The sequence below is a fragment of the Erinaceus europaeus genome, chromosome 1, assembly GCF_950295315.1.
Source record: "Erinaceus europaeus chromosome 1, mEriEur2.1, whole genome shotgun sequence".
NCBI lineage: Eukaryota > Metazoa > Chordata > Mammalia > Eulipotyphla > Erinaceidae > Erinaceus > Erinaceus europaeus.
The window spans coordinates 96230896-96243464 of record NC_080162.1 but is presented as its reverse complement, the minus strand read 5'-3'; the positions used below and the strand labels follow the sequence as shown (position 1 = coordinate 96243464).

Here is a 12569-nt window from a genome sequence, read left to right as displayed (position 1 = left end):
GAAGAGGAGGAGGAGGAGGAGGAGGAGGAGGAGGAGGAGGAGGAGAAGGAGAAGGAGAAGGAGAAGGAGAAGGAGAAGGAGAAGAAGACGAAGACGAAGACGACGACGACGAAGGCTTCTCTGCCTCCAGTCCTCACTGTTCTCCACCCCATCCCAGACTCTCAGAGGTGGAAAGACAACTGCACCATGTCACTCAGTTGTTCCAGTGCCTTCAATGGCTGCCCATGTTCCATAGGAATATTCTCAAGCTTTCAGTCCTTCCTCGTCTGAATGCCCACTGTATCCACAATGGGTGCTGACCAACTCTCCTGTTCACTACAGCCCTAACCCTTTGCTTTTACTCAGGTATCTGCTCGCCTCAGATGCCCCTCCTTCACTTACAAATTCTAACCCCCCACTCCTTTTCCAAATACAGTTCCTGGCACCTCCTGAACACAGGTTTCCCTGGTACCCTTACCAACAAATAATCCTCAGGTCTCCAATCTCCAAACTCCTGCCGCTAGTCCAACCCAGCAATTAGAAAGCGACACTGTCAGCCTGTGACTGCACTTTGTAGTTTTCACTATACATGATATCACTGGTGAATTAACACCAAGGTGCAGAGGGGCTGTGATCAGACCCACTTACATGTGAAAGAGGATCCTGAGACTGAAAGTCACTAACATACATAATACCAAACTTGTGGAGTCATATTGAACAAAAGTCCACACTTTGTAATTCCCCAATTTATCACTTTCCCCTAGTACTACCTATCTGCCTACAGTAACAATTACAGGGGCTAGAAAATAGTTCATCTGTGGAGTACACACTTTACCACATGAACCAGATTCAAACCCCCAACCACATGAGACATGCAAAAGAGAAGCTTCAAGAGCAGTGGGCATTGGAGCAGTACTGTGGTGTTTCTCCTCTCTCATCTGCTCCCTCTAGCTTTCACCCCTACTATCTCTCACGTCCTAGCCAAAAAGAAAAGAAAAATAGAATTTACTAAGAATAGATGAATCATATAGACACACAAGCCCAGTAAAAATCCTGGTGGAAATAAATAAAGTACTAATCTCTTTCTTCCCTGTATTGCAAATCTCCCTCACAATGCAAAAGAAAAGCAATCCTAGGACTCAGGTGGTACTGCAGCAGGTTAAGCACAGGTGGCGCTAAGTGCAGGTGGCGGCGCAAAGCGCAAGGACCAGCGTTAATGATACCGGTTCGAGCCCCTGGCTCCCTACCTGGAGAAGAGTCGCTTCACAGGTGGTGAAGCAGGTCTGCAGGTGTCTATCTTTCTCTCCCCCTCTGTCTTCCCCTTCTCTCTCCATTTCTTTCTGTTCTATCCAACAACAACAACAACAACAATAATAACTACAACAAAACAACAAAGGCAATAAAAGGGAATAAACAAATAAATATTTTTTAAAAAGAAAGAAAAGCATTCTTATAAAATCTTTCATAAGGCAAATACCTTATAGTGGAGAAACAATTACCATTCATTCACATGGAGAATTTTTTAAGTGAGAGCACAAGCCTGAGATCCCAGAGAGCCCACGTTCAATCACTGCTCACTCCTCTCTCTCATAAAAGTAAATAAATCTGGAGGGGGAAAAAAAAGGAATATTTTTCAGTGTTCCCAGACGCCAAGAATCACCTCTCAAATAATAAACAAATAATCTAAACCAACAAACTCAAAAGAGCACTCACAGATAATAAAGGCAGGACTGGTATGGTAAGCACACTGTATGTCCAAAGCTGTCCTAGGGGGAGGAGCTGGAAGGGTTGCTCTGGTTGCACTTTGTCTCCAGACCTGCTGCAAAACCACCAGTGAACACTCTGGTCCCTCTTCCACGTTAGCCATGAAAGCACGAAGTAAAAAGTGAAGTGGTGTAACGCGAACTTTCAAAAGCAGGGGCTACCTACATCATTCACGAATGTGCACTGCACTACCTTTCTCATTTCCCCAAATGTAATTTTCCACCAATGAAGCAATGCCGCATGCTGTGTGTGGGAGCTGGGGGAGGAGGGGTCTGAAAGCTGCAGAATGACCCTAATGGGTCACTTGACCCTCCACCCATCATCACTCAGATGGAACGTAGCCTCAAGCCCTCCACAGTGACTCAGAGAAAGTAAATGTGTCACTTGCATAATAAACTGTTTCCTGGAGTCAAGGCTGGGAGAAGAGAATAAAAAAATAACAAGACTGTTCTGATCACAAACTAGTGGCCTAGCTTCCCCTTTTGAATACAGCGACATTTATTTGTCCATCCAGCTTTTCCTGAACTCACCCTTGCAGCTGGGCATGCGCCATATGCACTGCACCAGGTCGCAGGGAAATCTCTGGCTCATGCTGGGAGCGCACCTCCCTGTTGCTGGCTCCTCCCCACCCTGGACTCAACACTGTTCTTAGTTGCCCTCAACCTGCTTCTAAACGACATGCATTCTCAGGGTGCAGGAAGGGATTGGGGGTGGGAATAAAAAGCCTCTGGAGTCTTCCGCCCAGCTTTTGTTTCATGCATGCACCAACCCGGAACCTTTTCAAAAAGCAGCTGCTTCTGCCTAGATTTTGTTGCTGGTCAGAGGGAAAGGCCCTGTGAGCGCCTCTCGGCCTGTATGGACGTTAAACTTCCGACGTGCTCAGTCCAACCCCATAACACAATTTCTCCATGTGTACAGTTATTCATTACTCTTATTTTTTGTTGTTGTTGTCTCTATATTTTACACATATTATTTATAAGTGCTACTCGGGCACTTATAATTACTATTATAGTGAAAAACACAAAAATCAACAAGTAACCCCCCCTTTTGCACACTACTTCTCACAGCTTAGTGTTTTGTGGTGTTTTGTTTTGTTTTGTTTTGTTTTGTTTTGTTTGCCTCCAGGGCTATCGCTGGGGCTCAGTGCCTGCATTAACAATCCACTGCTCCTGGTGGCCATTATTCCTTTTTTGTTGTTGTTATTGTTGGGTAGAACAGAGAGAAATCAAGAGAGGAGGGGAAGATAGAAAGGGGGGAGAGAAGCGAGAGACCTGCAGACCTGCTTCACAACTTGTGAAGCAATTCCCTGCAGCAACTCCCAAGAGGCTGGACCCCAGATCCTTGCACTTCTCACAATGTGCGCTTAACTGGGTGTGCCACTGCCCGGCTTCCAGCCTGGCATATTTTAATTGTGATTAATGTGTAAACAGTTGTATTGGGGATGGGGTAGATAGCATAATAGTTATGCCAAGAAACACTCATAACTGAGGCTCCAATGTGCCAGGTTCATTCTCCTGCATCACCATAAACCAGAGCTGAACAGTGCTCATGGAAAAATCCACAGTTGTATTTCTTTAACCACTCACTGTAATACAGATATATTTAATGCTGCTCTTTTCCTTATATTTAATATTCAATAACCAGAAAGCATTCTCTTAGTCCAATGCCAATAACTGTCTCACTCCTTATTAACTGAATGCTCAGGGTGTCCCCATTTCTGTTGAGGAAATGCTAGGCAATCTTCTTGCTTCCTGTGAATCAATGCTGATGACACATTCTCAAAAGAAGGATTAGTTATGGGGCTAAAAATGGGAGAGTAGTTTTCACACTTTGGCCAAAAGTTGTCTAGTCCTCTCCTGGAATGTTAGTTCCTTGACATTTTTAGTGGTAGTGTTGCCCGATGTAAAGTGGTACAATCAAGTGGTGCTAGGTTCAAATCCCAGCTTATCTACATACTGCCTGAGGGTGAAGGAGCTTACACCACTGAGCCTCTTCTTTCTTATCTATAAAATGAGTGTGATGAAACTGACTTCAATGTGAGGATCAGGTAAGACTGCAAAAACCAGTGCCCTACCCATTGCCTGATTTTATCCCTTCCATTGATCCTTTCTGTCTTCTGTCTTCTGTAATTATTTGGGACAAAAAACTTTTCTCTGGCTTCCCATCAGTCCTAAAGGCATTCCCCATGAAAGCCTTCAGGCATGAAACAAGAAATTATCTTTTTTCTAAAGGCCATTTCCCAGTAGAAACATGAAGCCAGTCATAATTTCAAACCATGTGTATACCATTTTGGTTATTCAAAATTTTAAAAATAATAAATTGAATTAATTATACCTATTCATCTAAAATATCTTTTTATTAAAGCCACTGTGTTAAAATATTGTATTTTAGGGGCCCAGGCAGTGGTGTATCTGGTAAAGTGCATATGTTACAATGTGCAAGGGCCCCAGTTCATGTCCCTGGTCCCCATTTGCAGACAGAAGCTCCACAAGCAGTTAATCAATGCTACAAATGTCTCTCTTTCTCCCTACCTATCTCTCCCTTCCATCTCAATATCTCTCTTTCCAAAATAAATAAACAAATAAAAATAATAAAATAGTGTATTTTATATATAACTAACATAAATATTAATGAGTAATAAGTGTTAATTATTCATTTTCACATTTGTTTATAATGCCTTTGAAATCTAATGTGCATGTCACACTTATAGCAGATCTCAGTTTAGACCAACCACATCTTATGCTGCTGTATTGGAAAGCACAGAGCAAAACTTTACAATTGAATTTTTCAAGAGATGTGCATATGCTTTACGTAGGACCATCAGCTAGCAACTTAAAATGTTTCCCATAGACATCACTTTAAGTGCAAAATGTAGTTGCCTTTGGATGGTTTGTATCATCCCTGGAGGGCAATAGAAAGTGCTTGTTTCTAATTGTAAATAAAACAGATAGCACTCTTTGAAAGACTCTATGTATAGTCCTTACACAAATAATAATGAAAGTATCTTATGATCCAGCAATACCACTCTCACCCAGTGGACACTCAAACACTAATTAGAAGAGACATATGCACCCTATGTTCACAGCTGCATTATTCACAATAACAAAAGAGTGGAAGCAGCCTAAATGCCCATCAACAGATGACTGGCTAAAGAAGTTATGGGATATATATTCCATGGAATACTACTCTGCGATAAAAAGTGATGACATTGTGTCCTCTGAGACTAAATAGATGGAACTTGAGGTGTGGAATCAAGAGATCTGACTTATGTGAACCTGAAAAAAAAAAACTTTGAACAAAATATAAGCAAAGAAACTGTAAGAATTCTGAGAACTATGGTGGTTATTTTGGGGAGGTGGGAGGGTGAGAATAGGGAGTTTTGGTGGTGGGTGTGATGTGGAACTATACATTGTAATCTTATAATAAACTATTAATAACAAATAAAAACTTATTTAAAAAAATTTTAAAGGGGGTCCAGGTGGCAGCACAGAGGGTTAAGTGCACCTGGTGTGAAGCTCAAGGACCTGCATAAGGATCCGGTTCTAGGCCTGACTCCCCACCTGCAGGGGGTCGCTTCACAAATGGTAAAACAGATCTGCAGGTGTCTATCTTTCTCTCCCCCTCTCTGTCTTCCCCTCCTCTCTTCATTTCTCTCTGTTCTATCTAACAACAATAAAAACAACAAGGGCAACAAAAATGGGGAAAATTGCCTCCAGAAGCAGTGGATTCATAGTGCAAGCACCAAGTCCCAGCGATAACCCTGGAGGCAAATAATAATAATAATAATATAAAATAAAATGGATAGTATAGCAGCTTAGCAGTGAGGCTGAAGGAAAGAAAAGGCATCTTCTACCTTTCTCCTGCTCAAATCATCTCTCTCTCCAAAGTGACCACGTTGTTCCCCTTTAAATCTCATTCCAAGTTATTTCATAAAGGTCATTTGGAGTGTGTAGTGTTTATTTCATAAAGGTCGTTTGAAGTGTGTAGTGTGTGTAGGAGAAGGAAGGTTGTGCCAAGAACATATCTATTTGGCATCAACTCCTTTATGAATTCAATCTGTATTCTGGCATTATCACCACCTTACAAATATGTTCCTTTTGCCCTAGATCCAGTTGAGTACCTTGGTAAGACCATTTCCCTCTTGCTCAAATCACATTTCACTTCTCTCTCACACACCCTACATTTGAAACAACTTCAAATCTCACTCTCCAAAATTACCTAGCATCTTATCACCCTAACCATCTTCCATTATCTCAAGACTCTCAAGACCACAAGACTCTCGCCAGGGTTATTACAATAGCCTCTTAACTGATCATTTGTTTCTTCCTTTTGCCCCACAGATAAGCTAAAATGAGGGACTGGGTGGTGGCACACCTGCTTAAGTGCACATAGTGTGAAGTGCAAGGTCCCACACAAGGATCGCAGTTCAGGCTGCCATCTCCCCACCTGCAGGAGGGATCGCTTCACAAGCAATGGAGCAGATCTGCAGCTGTCTCTCTTTCTCCCCCCTCTATCTTCCCCTCCCCCTTCACTTTCTTTCTTTGTCCTGTCCAATAAAATGGGGGATGGAGGATGGGGAATGGCCGAGAGGAGCAGTGGATTTGTTGTGCAGGAACTGAGCCCCAGCAGTAACCCTAGAGGAAAGAAACAAAAAGGAACAGAAATACTAAAGCAACTCTTCTTTTAAATACAAACTTACATCAGCAGAAATTCATAACATGAAATGCCAGAAAATTACAGACCACTTAAGGATGAATCTGGGCAAAATATGCATTTTGATGAAGGAAAATATTTCTTTTCTTTAAAAAAAAGTTATTGAAATATTTTAAAGAAAACCTGATAAATGAGACATCATTTCCATAAACATATCAATTTCTTCACAATTTCCTGTTTTTGTTTTTTGGGTTTTTTTTAGATAAAGACGGGTTGACACAGAGGCAGAGAGAGAGAAGGAGACCAGAATACTGAAAATTCCTTCAGTGCAATGCAGGCAAGGCTGGAACCTGGGTCACACACTTAGCGAAGCAACACACTAACCAAGTGAGCTATTTAGCCAGCCCAATTCTATACAAATTTTGTTTCAAGTCTGAACATTTTTAACTTGGTAAGCTGATAATAAAAATATTGGGGGTCAGGCTGTAGCACAGTGGGTTAAGCAGATAGCACAAAACTCAAGGACCGGTTGGTATAAGGATCCCGGTTCGAGCCCCTGGCTCCCCACCTGCAAGGGGTCGCTTCACAAGAGGTGAAGCAGGTCTGCAGGTGTCTATCTTTCTCTCCCTGCCTCTATGTTCCCCTCCTTTCTCCATTTCTCTCTGTCCTATCCGGCAACAACAACTGTTGTATGCTTTACATTGGGTTGTTCTAGCTCTCCCCCGCCAAGAAAATTGGATCAGTCCTGCTAGTTTCGCGGGCCCACTTGGCCCCGCCCCAAGGAACCCCGAGAGATTTCCAGAGTTCCAGAGTTATAGAGAGTTCTTGGCGCCGCCGCGGGGAAAGAGGCAGCAGAGTTCTGTTTGGTGATTAGTTGGGTTTAGTTTATGAATTGTTGTTCCTGAATAAAGAAACACAGCTTCCCTGCCCAGCCGTATGTCTCTGGTCATCTCTGTTACCCGCCCGTGAAGCTAGCCCGGCCAGCTAGAGCCTCCGAATTTTAACAACAAATGGCGCCCAACGTGGGGCAATAAAAACAATAGTAATAACCACAACAATGATAAAAAAGGGCGACAAAAATAAATAAATAAAAATAAATTATGAAGCAATAAAATACCAAGAATATCAAGATAAACTGAAAAAAAAATTACAAGACTTTGTGCTAGGGAGATAACATAATGGTTATGCAAAAAAAGACATTGACACCTGAGGCACCAAAGGTCTCAAGTTCAGCCCCTGACATCAGTATAAATCAGAGCTCACTAGTTCTCTGGCTAAAAGAAAAAAGTCTGCATATATATATGGCTTTCTTTAAAACAGAACCATTGCGGATTAGTGAATAAAAGATGGTCTTTTTACAAAACAGAAATAAGGTCTTGTTTAACCATTTATAAAATGAATTGAAAGACTATACTTTCAGGGATCATTTCTACAGTATGTTACAAGAAAATGAATTGATGGTGTATTGCACCAAAGTAAAAGACTCTGGGGTAGGTGGGGGGAGAGTACAGGTCCAAAAAGGATAACAGAGGACATAGTGGGGATTGGAAAACTAAGAAATGTTATGCATGTACAAACTATTGTATTTACTGTCGAATGTAAAACATTAATCCCCCAATAAAGAAAAAAAAAGAATTGAATAAAATGTTACACTTTTTCTTCCACTAAAAAAAAAAAAATCAGCTTCCCAGTGGGACTAAAGATTCAAATATGAAAAGCAAATTTATTTTTAGAAATTGATAATGTAAACAATAATTGGCTCCATAGTGAAGGAGAATTTTAGTATATTATACCAACTATATATCATAAATGAATATATGAGCAAATTTAAATCATTCAAAATTTTAAAATTGGTCATTTACCAAAAATCAAAATATAAGGAGACAAGGCACAAGCAAGAGAAGAATTTCTGCAACATAAGTGACAGAAGATTACTATCTGAATATCTACTGACTTGTGGAAGATTAGTGATGACCAAAAGAAGTGAGCTAATGATTTGAATAAGAAAAAGAAGGAACACAGAATGGCCAATAACTATACTACAAAGTGTCTCACTCTAGTTAGTAAGGAAATGAACATTAGTTTTCATTTTAACTGGATTGTCAAAAATTAAAACTAGCAACATCAAATATTATTGAAGGAGTAAAACAATACAGACTTCTACCTGTTGCTGTTAGGTGGGTAAAATGGTACAATCATTTTGACAAACAATGTGATAACATCCAACAAATATGAGAATATACCTACCTTATGCCCCACCAATTCTCGTCCTTGGGTACATACCCTAGAGAATTTTTACATGCAAACACTACAGTATATGTACAAGGAGAAACCTAGCAGGACTGACAAATAACTAACAGCATCCAACACCTTAAAACAAACAAGCAAAAAAAAAAAAAAACCAGGATTATTCCCCATCCTGATCAACTATCTTAAAGACGCATATTAAAGTTTATAGCAGAATAGGCAGTAAATAGGAATGATTTAAAGGTATGTTAAACACTATGAAGGAATTTCAGAAGCATAATTTTCAACAGAGTTAGGAAGTCTGAAAATAAATTTTAATTCCTGTTTACAAGATTTAAAAGCACACAGGGGGCTGGGCAGTGGAGTACACATTACCACATCCAAGGACCTGACTTATAGCCCTCATCCCTCACCTGTAGGGAAGAAGCTTCCAAGCAGTGAAGCAGACCTGCAGTTGTTTGTGTGTGTGTGTGTGTGTGTGTGTGTGTGTGTCTCTCCCACCCCTCTTAATTCCTCTTAATTTAGTATCTAATAAAAAAGGGGGGGGGTAAGCACACAAAACTAAAGAACACATTTAGCAATTTAAATGTACAAGGTAGAACAAAAAAAAACCCAAATTCTGGACAACAGTTTTCATATATATATATATATATATTTTTTTTATTTATTCCCTTTTGTTGCCCTTGTTGTATTATTGTTGTAGTTATTATTGTTGTTGTTGTTGGATAGGACAGAGAGAAATGGAGAGAGGAGGGGAAGACAGAGAGGAGGAGAGAAAGATAGACACCTGCAGACCTGCTTCACCGCCTCTGAAGCAACTCCCCTGCAGGTGGGGAGCCGGGGTTCGAACCGGGATCCTTATGCCGGTCCTTGTGCTTTGCGCCACCTGCGCTTAACCCGCTGCGCTACAGCCCGACTCCCTGGACAATAGTTTTCTTTCTAAAACTGGATGTGGGGGGCTGGAGGGGGGGAGCACCACAGAACTTCAGAGATGTTGACAATCTTTAAAGGAAACATGAATACTTTGCCACAATACAATGGAGGAAAAGAAAGTTTAAGATGGGACTACACAGGGATTGTGTTCTTTTTGATAACCATTTTGTTTCTAATTTTATTATTATTACTATTATTATTATTATTATTATTATTATTATTATTATTATTATTTGCCTCCAGGGTTATTGCTGGGGCTCAATGCCTGCACTGTTCCTGGAGGCTATTTTTCCCCTTTTGTTACTCTTGTTGTTTATTATTGTTGTTATTGCTGTCATTGTTGTTGGATAGGACAGAGAAAAATCAAGAGAGGAGGGGAAGACTGAGAGGGGGAGAGAAGGGTAGATACCTGCAGACCTGCTTCACCGCTCGTGAAGCGACCTTCTGCAGGTGGGGATCCAGGGGCTTGAACCAGGGTGCTTACTCAGGTCTTTGCACTTTGCCCCATGTGCACTTAACCCGCTGCATTACTGCCCGGCACCCTCTAATTATTTTCTATCTACTCAGCATTTAAAAACTTCTCTGTCTGGGGAAGGTCCTTATACTGGACAAGAAGGTCCTCCCTCTTGTGGTCACACCCTTTGTGGGAGTCACCTGGCACATACCTTATCCCTCTCTGTACTGCACCAGGAGGCCCCTTCCTATGTACCTACGCCTTCACCACCACTGTCAAGCACACATCTCAAATACCTGCACCATGCAGGCCCTTCCTCCCTTCAGGCCTCCACTCAGAAGTCACCTACCTTATCCCAACCCCTCCTCTCCATTGCACTATAGCCATGACATAAAGATAAAACACTACCAACCTCTGTCCATGGACCTGTTAGCTACAGCAGTGACTGGTAGGAAATGACTGACTATCTCTCTCTCTCTCTCCCCCTCTCTGTCTCTCTCTCTCTCTCTCTCTTTTCTTTTTCTTCTTCCAGGGTTATTACTGGGGCTCGGTGCCTGCACTACGAATTTACTACTTCTGGAGGCCATTTTCTCCATTTTTGCTGCCCTTGTTGTTATTATTCCCATTGTTGTTGTTTCTGCTGTTATTGTTGTTGCTACTGTTGTTGTTGCGAGATAGGATAGAGAGAAATCGAGAGAGGAGGGGAAGATAGAGAGGGGAAGAGAAAGATAGAGACCTGCAGACCTGGTTCACCGTTTGTGAAGCGACCCCCTGTAAGTGGATAGCTGGGTCTCTAACCAGGAGCCTTACACAGGTCTTTGCACTTAACCAACTGCGCTACCACCAGGCCCTCCAGGAAATGACTCTCAATGAATATTTGTTGAATAATTAAATGGACAACCATGCAGCAAATCATGTTGCCGTCAAGGCATGCCGTGGAAAGGGTGATAGATGAACCACTGAGTTGCCAGATTTTCTTTCTATCTCTTTCCAGAGAAATCTGAAGCCAAAGGTCAGTTTATTGTCCTATATGGTCTGATTTAAGGGGAGAAGAGCGAATTCTGGAGTAAACAAGTAGTCCTGCTTTCAGAAAGAAAAAAAAAAAAAGTGGTTCTAAGATTTATGTGGCAATTCAGAGCAGAAAAGGGAAGCCTGAAAAGACACCTACTTACCAGACCAGCAGGAATGACAACAGAGCCAGTACAAAGTCAATTCTGGTGACAACTGAAGTGTCCCCCCCCCCCCCCCCCCCCCGCTCTCCCACACACACTGCTCAGCTACTTTCAGAGGCCTAATACAGAGGCTGGGCAAGGGGGCCTCAGTCAGCCTCCTCTGGCCATCCCTGAATGGTTGGCACACATAGGCCCCTAACCAGCCTTTCTTAGATGTAGCAGGTCACCTTCCTCAGCAGAATTGTGAGACAGGATCAGCCCTGTGGTAGAAAAGTAAGGAGTGACACAGGAATCCAGCCTGGTTCAGCGAACCCCAATTGTGACAGACACCTCAGTCAACCCAGTCACCAGGGTATCTATTCCCATGCACACACTTCCTGCCCTGCAAACACTTCCTGCTTGTCAGCTTTCCTCCATTCCCACATTAACAAGCCCAGAGCAGTTGCTGGTGGTCACATGGTCTCCCAGTCAGCATTCCAGGAGGTGACCAGTAGGCCCTGCTCTGACAAGCGGCCCTCCAAATGCCCATCTCTTTTGTGGCTTAGCATGGTAAATGGCAAGGTAACCTACCCGGAGGTATGTCAATCAGAGTCTGCAGGTATGAGGTGGTCTGGGTGCCCCCATATGCCGACGCAACCTCTCAGGCCTGGGGAAACAGGACCAGCCCAGCATTGTCAGTCTTCAGTGGCGTTTCGCTATGAATCACTAGAGCTGGGTCTCTGCTCATTTCCTGGAGAAAGCAGAAGTGGAGAGTCAGCAAATGCCTGATTCTGCCCACTCCCCCACTGTGTCCACAGAACTGCCTGGCTGTGGGCTGATGACTAGGATCCTGTAGAAAAATCGCTTAGACCAGTACCCTCAGTGGTCAGTTAGAACTGGGGAAGCCAGCTAGTGAAGAGTGGACACAGAGTTCAGCTCTGTGCTTTAGGGCTGGACCTTTCCTCTTTTCCCTGGCTGTACCTATCCTTTCTGAGTCTCTAGAAAAGGGTGGATAATAGTAATGTTCAAACAAATCTAATTAGAGGTATGTTCAAAGTGTATCCATGGAGCTGAAATGGGTACACAATCCCGTCCCCAACAGTTCAGTGAGAGTTGTTCACTTGAATTCCTCCTTCCTCCATCCTACTTTGTACTACTGATTTTTTCTCTCCTTTTTTAAAAATTTTTATCTATAAAATGGAAATATTGACAAGACTATAGGATAGGTGTGGTACATTTCCACACAATTCTCACCCCCCAGAACTCCATATCCAATCCCTTCCCTTCATAGAGTCCCTATTTATTCCTCTGGGAGTATGAACCCAGGGTCATTGTGGGGTGCAGAAGGTGGAAGGTCTGGCTTCTGTAAATACTTCCCCAGTGAATAT

At 42.4% G+C, this 12569-nt stretch overlaps 1 protein-coding gene and 1 pseudogene across 3 annotated transcripts in view; one reads left to right on the top strand and one right to left on the bottom strand.

Annotated features, from left to right (window-relative positions):
• Window positions 1-11896, bottom strand: part of WDFY4 (WDFY family member 4) — a 358549-nt gene extending 346653 nt beyond the window's left edge. Inside the window, exon 1 of one of the 3 annotated variants that reach the window (XM_060191378.1) lies at window positions 11773-11896. The gene's annotated coding sequence lies outside the window, so the exon portion shown is untranslated. Of the gene's footprint in view, window positions 1-457; window positions 512-1692; window positions 1827-11772 lie in introns of those variants that run through there. The other 2 variants (XM_060191396.1, XM_060191389.1) reach the window with 2 other exon arrangements.
• Window positions 7801-7903, top strand: LOC132542631 (small nucleolar RNA U3; annotated as a pseudogene).
• Window positions 11897-12569: the final 673 nt, after the last annotated feature.